Source organism: Callithrix jacchus, chromosome 10, assembly GCF_049354715.1.
Source record: "Callithrix jacchus isolate 240 chromosome 10, calJac240_pri, whole genome shotgun sequence".
Taxonomy (NCBI): domain Eukaryota; kingdom Metazoa; phylum Chordata; class Mammalia; order Primates; family Cebidae; genus Callithrix; species Callithrix jacchus.
In genome coordinates this window covers 34,567,002-34,587,215 of record NC_133511.1, presented here as the reverse complement: position 1 = coordinate 34,587,215, position 20,214 = coordinate 34,567,002, and the positions used below count along the sequence as shown (strand labels likewise).

The window sequence follows — 20,214 nt, the reverse complement described above, 5'->3', positions numbered from 1 at the left end:
CTTGTCTGATGCTGAGGAGGGGCCTCCCAGCCAGGGCCCAAGTCACCTCTAATTCCTGATTCTTTAAGATGAGCAGGCACAAGAGGGCCTCAAGGGCCAGAGAACACAGGGCCTGGACAGTCTTCTCCCCTTTCTGGGCCCTCTCTCCTGCTCCACACCAAGACGGAATTAGAACAGAGATCTGAGTGGACCTGCAGTGGCTCCAGGGCCATCATGCCCGGGAGGAAAGGGCCTTACCTGGCAGTCTCAGCCTTTACTTCTGAACACCTGCCCAGTCACTTCAGACACATAAAAACTCTGAACCCCGACCAGCCAGCAGACCACATGCCCCAGACTCCTCCAGGCTTCTGTGTCTCTACCCAGCTGCAGCCTGACCTGGGCGCCCTGCTCAGCTTTTCTACCTGCTGAGACTCTCAGTTGTCCTGTTCCTCCCTCTTTTCTACTCTGCAAATCGGCAATGGCAGCATCTTCCTTAACACTGTATTAATATTTCCACTGCAAATGTAACACTCATTGCCTCTAATTCTTTAATCAAAACATCCAAAAATATTTTCTTCATCCTCGCTGATATGGTTTGGCTGTCCCCACCCAAATCCCCTCTTCAATTTCCACGTGTTATGGGAAGGACCCCATGGGAGGTCATTGAATCATGGGGGCAGGTCTTTCCCATGTTCTCATGGTAGCAAATAAGTCTCACGAATCTGATGGTATTCTAAGGGGGAGTTTCCCTGGGCAATCTCTTTTTTTACCTGCTGCCATCCATGTAAGATGTGACTTGCTCCTCCTTGCCTTCTGCCATGATTATGAGGCCTCCCAGCCATGTGCAACTGTAAGTCCAATAAACCTCTTTCTTTTGTAAATTGCCCAGTCTCATGTATGTCTTTATCAGCAGCGTGAAAAAGGACTAATGCACTTACTCTGTGCTAGACACGACTTTAGTTAGGCACAGAGCCCAAGGGCAGCCAGCACACTTCCCCTGTCTATGCACCTCCCCGTCCACACACCTTGCTGCCCTCTGCACAGAGCCTACCACATGGAGGGTTACTACATGGACAGAATGCATTTCACTCCTGCCAGACCTCATGCCAGGCTGGACCCCTCCTCTCTTCAACAGCAACTTCTTTCTCTCTTTGAGGGGATCAGGGTTACCCACCCTGGCTCCCCACCTGGCTTGCTAAGACCACACTCTGCAAGCTTTACAGGGAGGCCCCAGGGCATCAGCAGGCTGGAACACCCTCACTGAATGATGTTTCCACCAGAGCAGGCTCCCCAGGAAGGCACTGGGGCATTTCCATCCACCTGGGAAGTGAGTGGACCTAAGTAAAGGCATAAATTCTTTCTGCTGCCAAAGGCTCAGACCCAACTGAGATTGAACTGTTCAGCTTAGGAGTCTTTTCCTTTGAAGAGGCAAATGTCTCAGTGTGTTAAATGAAAGAACGTGTATTCCCACACAGCTAAGGACAGACCCTGAGCAGGGAGTCAGAGAGCAGGGTGCTGCCCACTTTTCCCCAGGCTGAGCTGCCCCATCTTTCCATGTGTGGGTGCCCCACCTGTCGGAAGCAGAAGAGCCTGCTGCCTCTAGACCTTTCCCACAAAGGACCTCTTTTACCAGCTCTGCTTTATGGCATAAATAATTATTTTTGAGACTGTATTTATTGCTTCATCTCTCATTTTCTAAACAAGTCAAAGGATATTGTAAGTGTCCATTGGAGTTGCTGATCACACCAAGCTGCTATAATTCAAACTAAAATTAAAAGCCAACATTTCAGTCAGGCTTTGAAGCCTGAACCTGGATCCCAACACAGTTCTTACCAGGTTTCTCTGAAATGTCAGCAAGAGATTCCAGAATTTGCCCTGCTGTGAAAGACCAGCGAGATCTGGGACCCAAGGTGAAGGGCCTGTGAGGCAGCATCACCTCTTGACTCTAGATGGGCACAGGGGAATTGGTTAGAAAGGGATGAGGCAGAGATGGCACAAGACTCCAAGTTGCCAAGCCTGACCTCCTAGTGAGGATCCTCCAGGACAGAGGCAGGAGCAGAAAAGGGTTTGTTAGAGGAAATGACAGAAGGCGTCGGTCTGGGCTTGGGAAACTGTCATTGTCTGTGGTTCTTACCAGCCTTGGGAGGAACCCATGCTTGTGATTTGAAGGCCCTGGAACCCCAGGGTTCATGGAATGTAGGAGCTCCCTTTTTTGTTCTCTCTTGTCTCCTTATCCCAAGTCTCTGCTTCTCCAGCAATCCATTGAGCAGAGCGGCTCAGGACCATGGAACATCAGGGATGGGGGAGTGTCCAAGAACACAAGAGCCCACTGCTCTTTTTAGAGATGGCAAAACTGTGGCCCAGAAAGTGAAGTGACTCATCCAAGGTCACATATGCCAGCTGGATGCAAAGTCCATGCTGGAGTTGGATCTGTGGGCTCCTCGGGAAAGCTCCAGGTAGTGCTCCCACCACTGCCCAGCATAGCCCAGGCTCCACACTGACCCCAGCTGCCCCAGGCTCCAAACCTGCCAACCTGAAAGAAGCTGGCAGGTGGCAGACACATGTATCCAGACCCCACATCCTCTGGGTAATGAGAATCACCTTCATTCCTGTGACTCTCCTTCATGAGCATGTGACACAACATCCAAGGCAACAGTTAGAGAAATAGCAGTCCCATCATCCACTCATTTAAGAGAAATGTAGTGGGCTCCAACCCCATTATCAGAACAGTGGGTGGGTCCAGAGACACAAAGTGAAGGGATCCAGTTCTTGTGAGAGACAGAGATGCATGCCCAGCCCAGCAAGTGCAGGCACGAGGTAGCTGCGAGATGCAGCTGGGGATGTGGGTGTGGTGCTCGGTGACAGGGATAGAGGGAAAGGAGAGAGGGCCGGGGACAGCTTCCTGGAGGAGAGGATACTGAGCCAAGCCTTCAAGGATGCCTAGGAGTCAACCAGAAGCAGAAGGTGAGGGGCAGGGGCATCCCAAAGAGAAGGAAAACAGGCGAGAAGTCACTTTGCAGCTGTCCTTTGCTAGACGATGTGTCTGAGGAGGCCACGTATTGCTGCGGGGCATGGAGCCAGGCCACTAGGGCTTCACAAGCCATTTTTCAGAAAAGGGACTTTTGCCTGTAGGCCATAGGCAGCTATTGAAGCTTTTACGCAGGGAAGTGACCAGTTGAGATCTGCATTTTAGCTAAATTACTTTGGCAATAGATGGAAGAAAAATTGTTGATTGATTATCCATACAGGGCCAAAACTTTGGAATGCACTAGCTTGCACTAGTAATGAATGCCAGAGGGGAGGAAAAAAAAGAAAACTGAAACTCTGACTTCAGCCCAATGTCCGTAGGCACTGGCCCTGTGAAATGTAGGTGGCTGTGGATGAGGGGAGAAGCTGGCTCCCCAAGCCCTCCAGGTCACCCAGATCGAGCCCTGCAGAGCCCAGCTCAGGTCTGCCATGTGCTCTGATGTTTCACAAGCAGTTACTCTGCTCCAGAAACACGTATGGTTTGGGGTGGGTGAAGGGACTCAGGACCCAAGACTCAGCTCTGCCCTCTTCCCTTCCCTCCTTCCTAGTGGAACTGAGCCTGGGCTCTCAGAAGGGCCTCCTGCTGGACCAGCTCTGGGCCCAGAGCCCTCGGGATTCCTCATGGTCGAACAAGGGATGCCTTGAGGAAGCCTTGTCCAAACAGGCAGATCCCAGGCTCTCCAACACTGCCTAACATCTCACGTCTCCCTACAAACTGTTCTGTTGACAAAAATAGAAGGTCTCAGAGCTGAGGTCTACATGGGTCTCTAAGCTGATGAGGACAGACACCCCCAGCACAATGCTGGGTCGGAGCAGGAAGAGCACATCTCCGTCTTATGGAGCGGCCTCCTCTCCTCCTGCACCTCTGTCCCTAGAGAAAAATCAGATGGCCACAGAGTCCAAGGATAACAGGGCCACCGTTCAGGGATGGGATTGGGTGGTTTTCAGTTTCCTCTTTGTACCTTTGGCATTTTACTTTGTAACCATTTGAGGGGAAAGTAACTATGAAGTGATGCTATGCTCTTCCTAAATAGTGCTTCAAAGTTTATTTTAATTCCTGGTACCCAGAGAGTGTTTTCCCAGATCCAGGCTTGAGGCTTTCCACTATAATAAAAGCCTCCTAGCCCATTCCTCTTGAAGACAAGGCCCCCAGCCAAGAGGAGACCCCAGCATTGCCAGAGCACTCCTCACACTCAGCTGCATGTGCTGCTCCACCCACCACCTTTTCAACTCCCAGCTTCCTTCTTTCCCACACCAGAATCACAACCTTCAAGCCTGCTAATTATGTCCTCAAAATGTCCACCATATGGCATGTCGAGGGTCCCGCCTGCACCTGCCAAGCTACCTGATGCTTGGCCAGAGAGGAAGCCTGTCTTCAGCACCACCCCTGGGCTGTCCAGTGGGACTAGGCGGCAGGCTATGGGGACCTTGCACCTCGCCCCACCTGCGTGGTGCTGCCATCCAGCCTTCATCCAGCCACAGGACTGCTCTTAGGGCATCTATCTCCTACATGCCAAATCCCATGAGAAAAACCTCCTGGGCCCTGAGACACCGGGACTGTAGGCTCCTTCCTAACCTTCTGGCTCATCTCAAGCAGGACTCCACATGGGAACTTTCCAGAGACACCAGGAGGCCATCTGCTCACTGCCATTGCAGGAGAGAGGACAGGGGCTGCAGAAAGAGTTGGAGGGAGAGAAGGGACATAGATGGAGGAATTCTAGGGGCTGAAGTTGCTGCCTGTGCTCCATTTCTGATGAACATTTCTAATGCCAGCCTGCACAATGCCTGAAATTCTCCCCATCCACGTTACTCCTTTAAGTCTGAACGTTGAAGTTCTGCTTAAAATGCAAATCACTTTCCCAGATGAGAAAAGACATTAATAATAACACCAAATATTCATATAACACTTTATGCCATATCTCATTTCCTTGCTGAAACAGCCCCATGGGGCAGCACGGGATTACTCCTCCTCGCAGATGAAGACACTGAAGCTGAGTGAAGCTGCCCCGACAAGACAGTGCGGTGGCTGCGTGGACAGGAGGCAGGTGTCCTGGGTTTGAGCACTGACTCTGCAGCTTCATCGCAGAGTGACCGCGGGCACTGTAGGCTCTGTATCACTTCAACCCCGTGCGTGTCAGTCACCTGAGGTCAGATTTCTGTTAAGAGACAGCTGCAATTTCTGACTCAAGAAGAGTTTGTCTGATGGAGCTAGAATGCCGCCTGAGCTCCGTGTAAGGCGTGGGACAGAATGGGGAGGGGAGAGCAGACAAGCAGCCCGCAGCCCTCAGCACAACTGCCTTTGGTTGAGGGCCTGCTGTTGCTTGGGAAGTTAGATGACGTGCCTTCTGAGGCTATCGCATCCAAGAATGGTGGAACTCAAGCAGAACGTTGGTGTGGTCTGAGTCATTTTTGTCACTTTCCACAAAATCCTGCAGGGGAGAGATGGGCTTCCACTAGAGCCAGCCCTTACGCAAATGGAGGATGAAGGAAATACTACGTTTTCTAACCCAGGCCTTGTGTAAGTTAAATGAGCATTTTTACAAAGCTAAAAAATAGCCAAATGTGGCTGTACCCCAAACTGAAACAGTTCTAAATGAGGACTGTGAAGCAGGAACCCCAGCAGAAGATAAAACTGTGACCCAAGCCTCTACCAAGCATCTTTTAAGAACTCTGTGCAGGCAATGCAAGTCAATGCACTAGCAAAGAGCAGGGGAAGGCTGTTATCATAGTTGCCGTTAATTTAATAGCTAGGGGGACAGACTGAGGGACAGAAGCCAGTGAGTAAAATATTTGAATATTCAGTCCTAAAAACTTCATTTGGACACAAAGAAATGGGGCTGCAGTGATTTGCACATTATAACGATTAGAAGCAAATAGGCTCTATGGCCATTGGAGTTGTGAAGGAACTGTTAATATATTTCTAAATAAATCTCAGGCCCAGTCTGAGACTACAAAAGCCCTAAAATGTGCTTGATTCCCTGATCCCATATCCCACACTGCACAGCGTCAAAATCATGCATCCTCTGGGAAGGAGCAGCTCTCTAGTGCCCATGTCAGAGGTGGGAATGGAGGATGATTGACAAAGAGGAGCCTTCTGAAGGACCCTATGAAGACACAGTTCAAGGAGATGCTCCTGGAGACAGTGGACAGGGGCCACATAAGCCAGCCAAGGAACCCAGTCCACCGCCAGATGGAGAGGCCTTTTCATTCCTGCCTAGCAGGGTTGGTCCATCACTATAAACCAGTGATCTCCGTGTTTCTCTTTCTTCCCTTTTCCGAATGAAGATTGACATTTGACATTTTGGTTATTTTGTCTTTCCTCCCAAGGAGAAAAGATAGGGTAGATTGGGGGAAAAAAATGACCTTTTAGTTCATAGGTCATCAGCCATAAGAAGCCACATCTGGGACTAATGGTGAGGACTGCCCACACAAAAGCGAGATGCAGAAACTGGGTGTGATTGCGGAGTAGCACCTTGGGAATCAGAGTGTGCTCTACGTGGAAGTGAAATGTCTATAGAAGTCGGAGAAAGCCACAGTGGCAGATGCAGCAGACTTCGCCAGGGGCCTTTCCCATATTCATTTTTTTGTTGGTAGCATATCCTTATTTTAGTAAGGGTAGCAATGTGACATCAAAACATTATATTTCCCAGCCTCCCTTGCTGGTAGTTATGGCCATGTGACTAAATGCTGACCAATGAGATGCAAACAGAAGACTATGTGTGATCTTTGTAGTGAAATGCCTTTCCTCCCTTTTCCCCAGCTTCTAACTAGAATATGAACATGATAGGTGGAGTTACACTCACTGTTTTAGTCCACAAGAAGACCTGAAAATGAAAATAATAAGAACACAGAACATAAATATCCAGGAAGCTGCCACGTTACCTGCTATGTTTGCTCATTTCCAGATTTCTGTTACAGAAAGGGTGAGAAACAAACCTTTTGCTTTGTTTAATGTATTGATTGGGAAGTAAAATGTGATTCTTACCTGATTCAATCTCATCCCCTACTCTCTTGGTGTCAATATTAACATCTGTAAAATGGGGGTTTAAAAAAAATACCTATATCCAACACTTCTTTGTGAGAATTTAAATGACATAATATATTTTAAAAGTGCAGCTCTAAACTTGTCACATGATAATTGCTGAATAAATAGAAATTATTCCTGCATTTACTACTATCACTAGACTCATCATTATTATATAATCATTAATGGCTAGGTCAAGCCAAGATCAAAACATAACTGTTTGCTTTTGCAGTTTGTAATTTTACTAATTCTCAACACCTTACCTTGAGCTACAAATACTCAATGCACCAGAATAAAGGGCAGAAATATTTGAGGCCCAGATAAGGAAGGTTTGTTGCAAGCAGCAGGCAGAGGTTAGAGCAGGGTCAGCCTGCTTTTTCTGTCGAAAGCCATATAGTAAACATGCTGGCTTTGCAGGCCATATGGGTTCTGTTGCAGGTACTCAGTATTGCTGTCACAGCACAAAAGCAGCCATGAGCAATGTGTAAATGAATGAACGTGGCTATATTCCAATAAAACTTTATTTACTGAAAAGGCAACAGGCTGGCTTTGGCCAGCAGGGCCTGGTTTGCCAATCCCCTGCCTAGAGGGATGCCCTGTGAGAAGAGACACAAAACAGACATGGAGGAGGCCCTGGTTCTATAGCAATCTGCCCCAAGGCCCAGAGCAGGCCACAGAGGCCCATGTGCCCGCTTCAGCTTGTCTCCCAGTGTTCTGCAACTCAACACTGTGCTCTTCCTGGGCTCAGAATAAGGCACATGCAGATGCACACTCCCTGCATGGAGCATTTCCTCCCTACACCCACTCCACCTCACTGAACTAACTCCCACTCATCCTGCAGTTCCCATGCTAGATGCTTAACTATCACACTTTTCAGAAAACCTTCCCAGTCCCATGTCCACAGCCCTGTGCTGCATTGCCCGAAGGTCTCCTCCATCACACTCGGCTCAGGCACAGCCTCTATGCTCAAGTGCTAGGAGGACACTGCAGGGGTTCTTAATGCCTGCTCAGCGGTCATCAGAGAGGGGCTCTGGGAGAGGGAAGTGTTAAGCTGTAGATCAGACACAAGGGGAGCTTGGCAGAAGGCAAGGAGAAAGGAGCAAGCGTTTGGGGTCCCAGGGCCAGGCAGAGGTGTGCAGGTCAGCTATGAACACTCCTCCTCACTTCCCCTCTGCCCCAGTGAGCAGCATCTGCCAAGTCCCACCCCCTGTAGGCGCTCTGCCAGAGGCCACATCACCAGCAGGCTGTTAACCTTGGTAATGAAAAGCAACAACTTTATGAGCACCAGAAATTAGCTAAGCTCATTAATTTTATTCATAATAGAAAATTAATGCTTGAAGACCTGGTACGGTGGTTCATGCCTGTAATCTCAGCATTTTGGGAGGCCAAAGCAGGTGGACTGCTTGAGATTAGGAGTTCGAGACCAGCCTGACCAACACAGTGAGGCTCCGTCTCCACAAAATAAAAATACAAAATATTAGCGAGGCATGGTGGTGTGTACCTGTAGTCCCAGCTACTTAGAAGGCTGGGGCATGAGAATTCCCTCCACCTGGGAGGTGGAGGTTGCAGTGAGCTGAGATTGTGCTATTGCACTCCAGCCTGGACGATAAGAGCAAAACGCCATCTCAAAAAAAAAAAAAGAAAAAAGAAAATTAATGCTTGGAAAGAGTGAGCCAGCAGCAGTAAGGACCTCTAGTTTCAAATTGTTCTGTGTGTGAAAGGTGTTAGGGGAGGAGAAAAGGCACACACACAATACCCTTAAGGGTAAATAAGCTTTACCTCATGTAAAGGGCAATGCAGATATAATAAGCAAATGACATAATGAGCAAATTGCAATGAGAAGGGAAGAAGGGAAAATGTATATGTAATGTGTGTGTATATATACATATATATACACATATATATGTATATATATATGTGTATATGTATATATACATATATACACACACATATATGTAAATATGTATATAAATACATCTATACAAATATATATACATACACACATATATACACAAATATGTATAGGCAAATATGCATATATAAATATACAAATATATATATACACATGCACATATATATCTACAAATACACACACACACACATACATATATATTTACACTCACCAGACTATGGAGAATTCACCACCAGATCAGGAAGCAGCAGTCTGGGCTCCAGAGTCCTACCCTCGTCCGTGCACAGACAGGAGAGGACTCATGAAGCTTTGGTGCGGTCTGGAACCCCAGCTCTTTTTGTAACAAGTTGTTTGGCATGAGGGACAGTCACGAGGGCACTTCAAGACTGGGCTCAAGGAACACAAAAAGTTCAACTTGTTTTTTCGATTGTCTATTGTTTTTCAATAACAAACATATAGGAACAGATTGAAATAGAGATTTCTCTGAAACAGCACTGGACGACCCCCTCAAGGGGCTCACACGACCTGTCCCGGGACTTGGTTTGGTGACCATGGTTTGTGTTCACATTTAATTGAGCTCAAATTTAATATTTAACTTTTCCGATACACAAATATGAGCTGGGAGGTGCAGCGTTTCCTGACATTGAGGGTTATTTTCCCCTTTATTACACTGCAGCAGGAGTACTGTCTTCTTTTCATGGGGGTAGTCTTTGTTTTCCAGCTCCAGGAATTCCCTTTGTATTAGGGGGAGGTGGGAGCGAGAGTCTGCCTCTGTCCTTTCCCTTCCCCACATGTCATTGGCATGAAGAGGGTGTAGGTGCAGCCCAAGGTGGGCAGCTTTTCCCCCTCTGGTCCTAACCCACCAGAGCTTTGAGGAGTGGGGTCAGGGAGAAAACAGAAACGGAGAACAGAAGAAAAGAAGGAGGGAAGGAGGGAGGGAGAGGGGAGAAAATGTAACGCCAACTGGCATTGACAGAGAGCCAAGCATGAGCTAAGCACATTATGGACTTTACCTCTTTAATCTCATTTAACTTTCACAGAAATCCTCTGAAATTGGAATGATTTTCCCTGCACTTGAGATGAGGAATCTGCGTCTCAGGGAAAGTAAGTAAGGTCTCAAAGCCTGTTACTCAAACGGAGGCCTTGAGACCCAAGCCCACGCTGCCCCGGGGCAGCCCCCTCCACGCCCCCGGCTCTGCAGCCCCTAGCACACTCCTGCCCCGCAGCCCCGTGCTAAGGCTGCATTCTGGCATCCAGGCTCCATCTAGAGCAGCAGTGATTCCAGGGCGGCTCATGACTGTATAATTAAGGGGAAGGCAAGCATCGCCAAATAGGACCAAGGGCAGGAGCTGAGAATCCTCTGCACAGATGCACAGAGGGGTGGGGACGCCGTGGGGCCTCCTGCAGAGAAGCACACCCCATCTGCACTGTAAGAGGAAGCATTTTGGTTAAGAAACAGTGCCTTATGCTCTTCACACAAATTCGCCCAGGCTCAGAAGTCAACAGCTGCTTGACTTTCCTGAAAACGGCTGGTGCGAGCGTTCTCCAGGAGCACATGAAGTGGCCAGTCACGGCTGCCTCTGCAGAGCAGAAAATACGCTCGGAACTAAATTACTTCCAGAAGGGAACTGTAGCAAACTGTAACAAATCTTGTAGTTCGACCCTCCTGCTCTCTGTGTGGAATGAGCACGCGGTGAATTTTGGCTAGATGTGGGGCCACTGGGGCAACGTGGGTTGGGTGAAGAGTGTGAACTTCAGAGAGGGACAGAGCAGCTCAAATCCATCCCCTGGCCCTCAACGCACTTACTTCAGGCGAGTTCGTCACCCTCTGGGTGAGGCTACACGCCCACAGGCTGTGATAAGAACACTGGCAGTCACCATAAGGGCTGAAGAGGTGCACATGTGTGGAACTAAGCACTTGGTAAGCCCCCCAGTACTGTGGGCAGTTATGGTGCAGAGAGAATGCAGGCCTGATATTGGGAGGGCAGGTCAGGAGTTGTTTTTTGCTGGGACAATCCTCAACATGTGTTTTCCCCTACAACCTCTCTACTTCACCTATCATCAAGACATCGTTGAAATATGGCTTCTCCCAACATTCAGGAAATCGGGGTCTAGGGAAGTTCTATTGTTAGGCACAGGTGTGTGTACAGTGTCTTGTGGCAAGTTCCGTCCCCGCAACTCCACCCGCCCCTCCTGCCCCAGCAGATCCAGCAAGTCGAGCCTGGAAACAGAGGAGCTTCACAGGGTACTTATGAAATCCACCAGGCATCTCCTTCTTTTTTTTTTTTAATTGCATTTTAGGTTTTGGGGTACATGTGAAGAACATGCAAGATTGTTGCATAGGTACACACATGGCAGCGTGATTTGCTGCCTTCCTCCCCTTCACCTATATCTGACATTTCTCCCCATGCTATCTCTCCACAACTCCCCACCCCCCACTGTTTCTCCCCATTTCCCCCCCACAGACCCCAGTGTGTGATGCTTCCCTCCTTGTGTCCATATATTCTCATTGTTCAACACCCGCCTGTGAATGAGAACATGCAGTGTTTGATTTTCTGTTCTTGTGTCAGTTTGCTGAGAATGATGGTTTCCAGGTTCATCCATGTCCCTACAAAGGACACGAACTCATTATTGTTTATGGCTGCATAGTATTCCACTAAGGGCCACTAGGATCAGCCCACAGATGTGGGAAAGTGTTGATGACCTTGTTTGCTGTGATGTTTCTATGCATCAGTCGTGTTCTCCTGGAACCTTTCTCTTTTGTAAGCGAATTGGTGTAGTGCTTGAATCCAGAAGGAGTGATCCTGGACTCCCCTTGTAAGCTCCCAGGAGCTTAGGAAATCAGCTGACAAATTCCTGTTGTCAAATTGTTCTAGCAGCATGAATGCTTCCAGCATAGACTCTCCCTGGTGTGAACTGGCCCGAAAGCTTTTACACCATCCTTTTGCAAGGAAGATGAGAAGCTTTTCCATGAAAGAGTGAGCACAGCCCATGCACAACACAGCTCCAGGTATGTGCTCATTGTAATAAGAAAGGATGTCAGGAGGCTGAGCACCTGCAGCAAGAGGCCTGTGAGAAAAGATTATCTAGAGGGTATCACTTCCATTGCCAGCTCATCACAGGCAGAGGTGATCCCCACTTGCATTCAGGGCCACAGATGACTGCTCTCACAAATATGCAGCCCAGAAAAGCATCTTAATCCAGACCTTTGAGTTAACTCCCATAGGAAACATCAAGACCATGACTATCCCATCCCAGGACTTTATTCTAGTGTGTTTTAAATGCCATCCACCCTCCAGGTGGCTCCTCTGCTCACAGAATAAGTTCTCTGTGGTCTTAAAAGTATTAGCAAAATGAGGATGTAAATCCTCAGTGGCTTGAGCCTGCTGTTCATATTTCTGAATAATCTGGGAATTTTGAAAGCTTGGCGGTGACTGACCCTTATTTTAAAATGTACCCAAGATTTGTTTTAATTGGACATGACAAGACCAACAGATCAGGAGACGATTATCTTTGAAAAGATAGTTTGTTAGGGTTCCCAAGAGGGAACCCCACTCAGGGCCACGTGGAGAAGCACCAGGCTCAATCAGAGGCAGGGATGACAGGAGGACTTGGGCAAAATCCTTGGGAGTGGCAAAAAGGAATGGGGAGGCAGGTGAGCGGCTGGGCTGGCTTAGGCCTGGGTAGTTTAGGATTCCAGCGGGCTCTGGCTACACAGGCAGTCTCTAGCTGCCCGCACCCGGCCCTGGGGTGATTAGGGCAGGGAGACAGCGTCCCAGGCTGCAGGATGCTGATCAAAGGAGCTCCAGCCTGGTGGGTTTGCATATGAAAGACCTGCTGGCAGGCAAATGGTTTGTGATTGCCAGGACTTAGCAAGCCCTGGGAGATGCAGTCTCTCTGGGTCCTCAGGGCATCATAAAATACAGAAAATAAAAACATAATTAATAAAGTTTTTTCCAATGGTCATATTGCATTTGAATTATAAAATATTTTATGAGTAGTATCATTAGTCCTATTGCTATACAAGGTCTTCCTATCTATAGCTTTCTTTTGGGTCATTATCAACATAATGTAAAATTTAGTCCAGAGAAAGCACTAAAAAATCCTCCACAGAACCTCATGAGTCGGCCCTGCATCTTCTCCTCAAACGTGCACCAGGGTGCGACTCTGTGGCACCAGCTGCGTAGCCGTCTGCAAGCTGCTGTGAGGAAAAGCTGTGTTTCTATCCTACCTGATGCTGAAGGGAGAAACAGTTTCAACACACACAGCTCATCCAGAGCCCTGGATAAAAGAAAGGAGAAAGAGCGAGCTGTGAGTGCCAGTATGGATGCTGCAAGCCATGAGGAGACAGCCAGAGTCTCTGCAGCCCACCATGTCCTTTACTTCGAGGTTGTGGAGGGGCTCCTTAGGGGACCCTGGGAAGCAGGCTGCTCAGGAGGACCTCTTTAGCAAACTCCAACGCAGGGCTTCTGGACCTAGAAAAGGATAACATTTTACCTCACAGTGGGACTCCCAGACGTATTTATCAAATTATTGTTATTTCACAAAATAACCCTCAATTTTATGTATTTGATTTGTTTCTTAATGCTGTCTATAACCTACCAAACTGATTCCACAAGCAGTTAGGGGATTTAACTTGCAGGTGAAAAGGTGGCTCTCAAGGAACACAAAACCTTCCCAGAGACTCAGGGAGATGCCATGACCAATATCTTACAGGTAGTTTATTTTTAACTAAATATATTTGCTATTTTGTAAAAGTGACATATTTTCCATATAAAAATTCAAACAATGTGAAATCCCCCCCCAAAAAAAAGAGAAAAAACTCTCTCAGACCTGAAGATACTTACCACTGACTTTTTAGTGACCTTCCTTTCAGAATAGTCCCTTTTACATGTAGACATGGATATATCCTACTATAGGATACTATACCAGCTGTTCTGTGATCTCGTTTCATGAAACATAGCACTCAAGTCTTCATTTTCGTCACTAACTTTAAGGGTTAGTGTTTTATTGTAAGGATCTCCAATAATTTGCTCTACCAATTCACTATTGATAGGCATTTTGGATGTTCCCATTGTTTTACAATTATAAATGATACTTTCATGAACATCCTTAAATATGTATCTCTTTATACCATTGTAATTTTCTACTTATGGTAAACCTGGAAGCAAACTCATTGATTCAGAGAGTAAACATATTTACATTTAATACACAGTACCAAACTGCCCCCAATTGTTATGACAACACTCCCTCAGAGCACTTAAGATTATCCAAATCTTCATAGCATCTCTAACATGAGGCTTTGTCTATTTAAAATTCTTTTCAATATAATAATATGAAATATCTTATTATTGTTGGTGTTTGCATGTCTTTAATTTTTAGTGAGGATGAGCATCCTCACTCAAATATCATATTGTATAGGTTAATTGTGCATTTGTATCTCTTTTGTATGTTTGTATGTGCAAATTACCTGTTCAAGCCCTTCACCCATTTTTCTTTTGGGTCGTTCTTCTTATTGATTTGAAAGAAGCAATGATGTTCAGTGGTAGAGCATCAGCTCAAAGTCGGACTGTCCAGACTCAACCTCTCACCACCTTTCTAAATCTACATAAGCCCAGGAAAGAGTTGAGCTTTCCATGTCTCTGTTTGTTCATTTGTAACCTTGGATAGTAATGATAGTACTGATATCTCCTTGCCAGAGCTATGAGCATAATATGTTAGTGAGTCCAACATTCACAAGCTAGTGCCTGGCACATAGTAAATATTCAATAATACTATGTTAAGGATAGGGTGAAATTCAAGATATTTTAACAATTGTGTGGCATGGGCATCAACCAATTAGGATGGAAGTCAGCTGCAGCACCTGAACAGCATCCTGAAGTCACTATCCAAGTCTGTTTTGTGCTGCTGCAATGGAATACCACAAGCTGGGGCACTGATAAAGAACAGAGACTTATTTCTTACAGTTCTGGGGGATGGGAAGTCCAAGGTCAAGAGGACCTCATCTTGCAGGCACCCTCTTGCTGCATCATCTCATGGTAGAGGGTGGAAGGACAAGAGAGTGCAAGATAGCAAAAGAGAGGGAACATGGATTTAATTCATCCTTTCATCAGGAGCCCACTGCCGTGATAACTAACCCACTCTCAAGATGAGTAAGTGACTCCCATGATAACTAACCCACTCCCAAGATGAGTGACTCCCATGATAACTAACCCACTCCCAAGATGAGTAACTCATTCCCATGATAAATAACCCCCAACATGAGTAACTGACTCCCACAATAACTAACCCACTCCCAACATGAGTAACTCATTCCCATGATAAATAACCCCACTCCCAACATGAATAACTGACTCCCAAGATAACTAACCCACTGCCAAGATGAGTAACTAACTCCCAAGATAACTAACCCATTCCCAACATGAGTAACTCACTCCCATGATAACTAATGCTATCTTGAGATGAGTAAACTCACTCCCAGGATAATTAACTCTCTCCTGAGATGAGTAACTCACTTTTGGGTTAGCTAACCCACTCCTAAGAAAAGTAACTCAATACCAAGATAACTAACCCATTCCTGAGATAGTAACTTGCTCCCAAGATAACTAACCCACTCCTGAGATGAGTAACTCACTCCTGGGATAAGTAACCCACTCCTAAGATAAGTAACTCACTCCCAAGATAAGTACCCCACTCCTGAGATAGTAACTCACTCCCAGGATAACTAACCCACCCTGAGATGAGGGCACTAATCCATCATGAGGGCTGAGTCCTCATGACCTAATCACCTCTTAAAGATCCCACCCTTCAAAAGTGTGCATTGGGAATTAAGTTTTGGTAACATGAACCTTGGGGGATGCATTCAAACCACAGCAGACATTAATCTATAAATTCCTGGATGTGGGGAAGGGGTGAGCTGGTCCCAGGGAAGTCAGTGGCAAGGTCCACAGCCTTGGGAGACTCAGGCAGGCAGCTGTCTGCCTTCTGATGTGGTAGGCTGTCATGTTCTAACTTGCAGGCCAGTTGAACGGCCCTCACCAGCCTAGCGTCACCACCAGCATGTCACATGTGAAGCAGAAGGTGAAAGACCTTTGCTTGTGGTTTTCTAAAGCTTTACAATTCTATATGATCAGAACGATCTATCTTTTCCTTCATGCTTTTGGAAGGCCTTAGCCACCCAAAGATTATGCAAATATTCATCCATGTTTTTATTCTATATTTTCCTGGACTCCTTTGAATATGTAAAACCTTTGAGAGTGAATTTCCATTTTCTATGGCTGTTCAGCTTTTTGAACAGATACATTCTCATTGCCAGAAGTCTTATTCTGTAGGTTACAATTTAATTTATATAAATATATCTAAAGTATATATATATATGTATATATATATATATATATATACACCAATGTATAAATATAGCATACATATCCACGATAAGGAAAAAGAGGTCTTCAGTTGCTCCATGGTTCTGTGGCATATGCCCAGACCCCCATGGCCCACAAATGAGCCTTGGTCCCATGGGTCATGCTCAAAGCTCCCTGAGTTCCTCCTGAGTACAGCTCCCCATTACATACGTGAGTGCTTATTTGATGAATGGTTGTGTCTCCCACACACTTCAGTAAATTCCACAAGGACAAAGACAGAGAATGTGTTAGCTCACCATTCCAGCCCCAGAGACAAGCACAGAACCAGGAGTACAGGGCCCACCACAGACAGACGGCAGGAGGGAAGACAGGGAGAGAGAGTGAGAATGGGCAGAGGGTGGAGGGTAGACAGAGAGAAAGAGGAGGGAGGAAAGCAGCATCAGTCTTTGTGCCTTTGTTCCTCCCCACCCCCAGCCCATCACTACACTGGGCTCGCCCAGAAATAGGTGCCCAGAACAGATGGTTCAATTAAATTGAATGTAGTTGAATTGCGGGTGGCTGTTCAGCTCCCAGACCCCAGAGTGCAGATGTGCCTGTGACTGACCACCTATGCAGTCTCCAGTCTAGTTATTTGTGTATGTCTCTTTCTCTCATGAGACTGGAAAGTCCTCGAAAACAAGGACCATCTATTATTCATCCTTATATCCTCGCCCTCCTTACACTGAGGTTGATCTCAGAAAATGTTTGGCAAACAAGGGACCAAACTGTGCAGCACCCCAGCCTGAGCCTGCAGCAGCCCAGCTCCCAAGGCTCCCCGCGTCAGAGACGGCTCCTCCCACCAGGTCTCAGCCTCAGCAGCTCCCTCGCCCCAGCCAACATCACTACACCTCCATCCCACTTTAACAATAGTTATTGGATGTGTAAATTACCATCAATGGAGTGACAAAGACTCAATTAAAGAAGGAGACGTGCAGTCAAAGCTGTCACCCCAGAGAAATCAGCCTTGACAGATAATAGCAGCAGCTCTGCAGGGCAAGTGCTCAGAGGTAAGGGCTGGAGGGACCCCTTCCCTCACATCCACCCGCTGTGTGTGAAAGAAGGGTGGGATTTGTCAGGGACTGCTGTCACCTCCCTGCCCAGGCAGGCCCTGAGGAGGGCCTGGAGTGGGAGGGAAGCTCTCTGTGTCATCCGCCTCCTCCAGCCCTCTGAGAAAGCGGAGCCTGAGCAGAGACCCAGAGAACGCCTGGCCGAGCTGGCACCATCCAGCAAGCAGCCTCCTGCGAGGGGCCATGAGAGGGCACTGACCCTGCACCACCACTGCACGTCCGCACAGGCTGGGCACTCAGGCTGGAGAGCAGGGCAGCTGCAGGCCACGTCTCACTGCTGCCAACCCCAGGGCAACAGTGGCAGCTGCTTGGCTTCCCCATGCCTCCATGACCCTGCTTATAAAACAGGATGCTTTCCGAGAACAAAGCAGCTGTGGTCAGAGGAAAGAAGCACACACTCTGTGCTCCATGCTCGCCCAGCACCAGCTGACCAGGGGCTACCAGCTTACCAGACCGTCCTCGCTTCCTGCTTCTCCCATGCTGCCCTAGGGGGTCATGCCCTGGCTTCCCTTCAAGCATCCTCCAAGCCAGTATGACGCATGCCGAGCCTGGCACTTCAAAACCTGCGCCCTTGCAGTTCCTGCAGAACATTTTAGCCTCATCAGCTCACCCCTGAGCAACCCTGGGTCCCAAACCCAGTGCTACAGTCCTACCCCCATAAGCAGTTCTCACAGTTCCTAACCGATTTCATTCCCTTTTGTGTGATCCCACAGCAAATTCCACCTCAACACTTCTTATGCTATACTATTTTTAGTATTACAATTTTATGTTTTACATTTCCATATTATTATGTTAATATGAAAATGTAATATTCTTAACATTGATTATATTATATAATATAATCTTATCAATAGCCATTATATTATTGATACTAATACTACAAGATTACATGCTCTTAGAAGATATCCTTCATACAATTCAGCTCAATAATATGGACATATTAGGGGATGTTTCTTGGATAGATGAATGAATACATAGCTAAACAAATAAATAAATATAACTTACCTAATCCATGTCTGTCAAAAGAGAATCAAAATGAATGGGTTGATGTGAGGAACAGTTACGATATAATGAATAAAAGTGTTTTGCAACCTGTAAATAATTATTTAAGTGTACACTATTATTGAAGTTTCTTTACAAGTTATCTCCCTATTTGTTTTCTGGCAGCAAAAATACTGTGACAGCACAGTCACAGAGGCCTTAGGCAAGGATGGTGATACCACAGTCACAGAGGCCTTAGGCAAGGATGGTGATACCAGTGACAGAGGCCTTAGACAAGGATGGTTTGACAGCAGAGAGACAGAGGCCTTAGGCAAGGATGGTGATACCACAGTGACAGAGGCCTTAGGCAAGGATGGTGATACCACAGTGACAGAGGCCTTAGGTAAGGATGGTGATACCACAGTGACAGAAGCCTTAGGCAAGGATGGTGTGACAGCATACCTATGAAAGGTCTTAGGAGGAAGGTAGCCATTTAAAGCCAAGTTTTAGGTCACAGTGAAGCAGTGGCTTTGTTTTTGCTGTTGTTGTTGTTGTTGTTTAATTTTAGTTTGTTTCTCAAGCAGGTTCTCCCTCGAGTGATTCTTCTGTCCCTTAGGTCACATGGCATGCCTGGACATTACTACTCACTTGGCCTTTTCATGTCCTAGAATACCTTGAAAATCAACCAGCTGGAGATGAGTAGAAGAGGAACAGGAGGGAAAGCTATGCACAGGCTACATTCATGATCATGGTGGGAGAGAGATGGGATGCGTAACAGACAAGAATACAAACCTCTCACACTGCAAGGAAGGCTGCCCCTTCCCACATGCACGAACAGAAGGGCCTCTGAACCCCCACTCCTCCCACCTGCCAGCATTGTCTTCGGAAGACAAAGCCCCCTCTCGCCTCTCCAAGTGGATATTGACAATGAGGAATCATGTACGCTCACGTAGGAGGGGAGTTTGCAGGGCCCACAGAGCTTGAGCTCCTCAAAGGTGGAAGAAATCCCATGGGACAAGATGGAATTAAGCCGCAGGATGAGGCTGTTTCTTCACCCTTGGAAGCTGATGGAGCATCAGGCTAGAAATCTAGACCTTGCAGTACCTCCCTTCCTGAGAAAGACCACAGAACCCCTTCCTGAGCCTGGAGACAGCATGAGGGTGGGAGAGGGGGCTTGGAAGGGAGAAACTACACAGGTCTCTTGGGACTATCACTCAGGAGTAACAGCATCTGTCACACGCATCATTTTGATTCTTGAGATTCTGTTTTACTTCCAGCAGTATATAAGTCAATATAGGTAAAAAATGAAAAACTAATTTTAATCAAGTAGCAAAAGCAGAAGAAATTATAGCATTTTCCAGCATGCATGAAATTACTTTGGCAATCCTCAAGTGCTCTAGGGGTCCTTGTAAAGCCTGCCCAGAGGAATGCAGTGGCCATCTGAGGCTCTGCAGAACTGCTGCTGTAGCCCCTGGGGGAGAATCACCCACCCCAAATGCAGAGAAGGCAGATCCAATCACTAATCCCAACCCTTCCTGAAAAAAGACATGCATTGGCCGAAATATATTTGCAGGATTTTACCATTAAAAAATAATTTGGCATACATTGAATGGGGCACCTGTGTTTCCTCCTAAAATCCAGGTAGGTGGTTGGATGTGGTGGCTCACACCTGTAATCCCAGCACTTTGGGAGGCCAAGGTGAGCAGATCACTAGGTCAAGAGATGAAGACCATTCTGGCCAACATGGTGAAACCCCGGCTGTACTAAAAATACAAAAATTAGCTGGGCGTGGTGGCACACACTTGTAGTCCCAGCTACTCA

General features: G+C 47.0%; 1 long non-coding RNA gene across 2 annotated transcripts in view; it reads right to left on the bottom strand.

Annotated features, from left to right (window-relative positions):
* Positions 1 to 11,204: 11,204 nt before the first annotated feature.
* LOC118145744 (uncharacterized) overlaps positions 11,205 to 20,214 on the bottom strand; it is a 52,616-nt gene continuing 43,606 nt past the window's right edge. For both annotated transcript variants that reach the window (XR_004731121.3, XR_008475056.2), the window contains one exon: positions 11,205 to 13,417. This is a non-coding gene — a long non-coding RNA (uncharacterized LOC118145744). The remainder of the gene's footprint in view (positions 13,418 to 20,214) is intronic.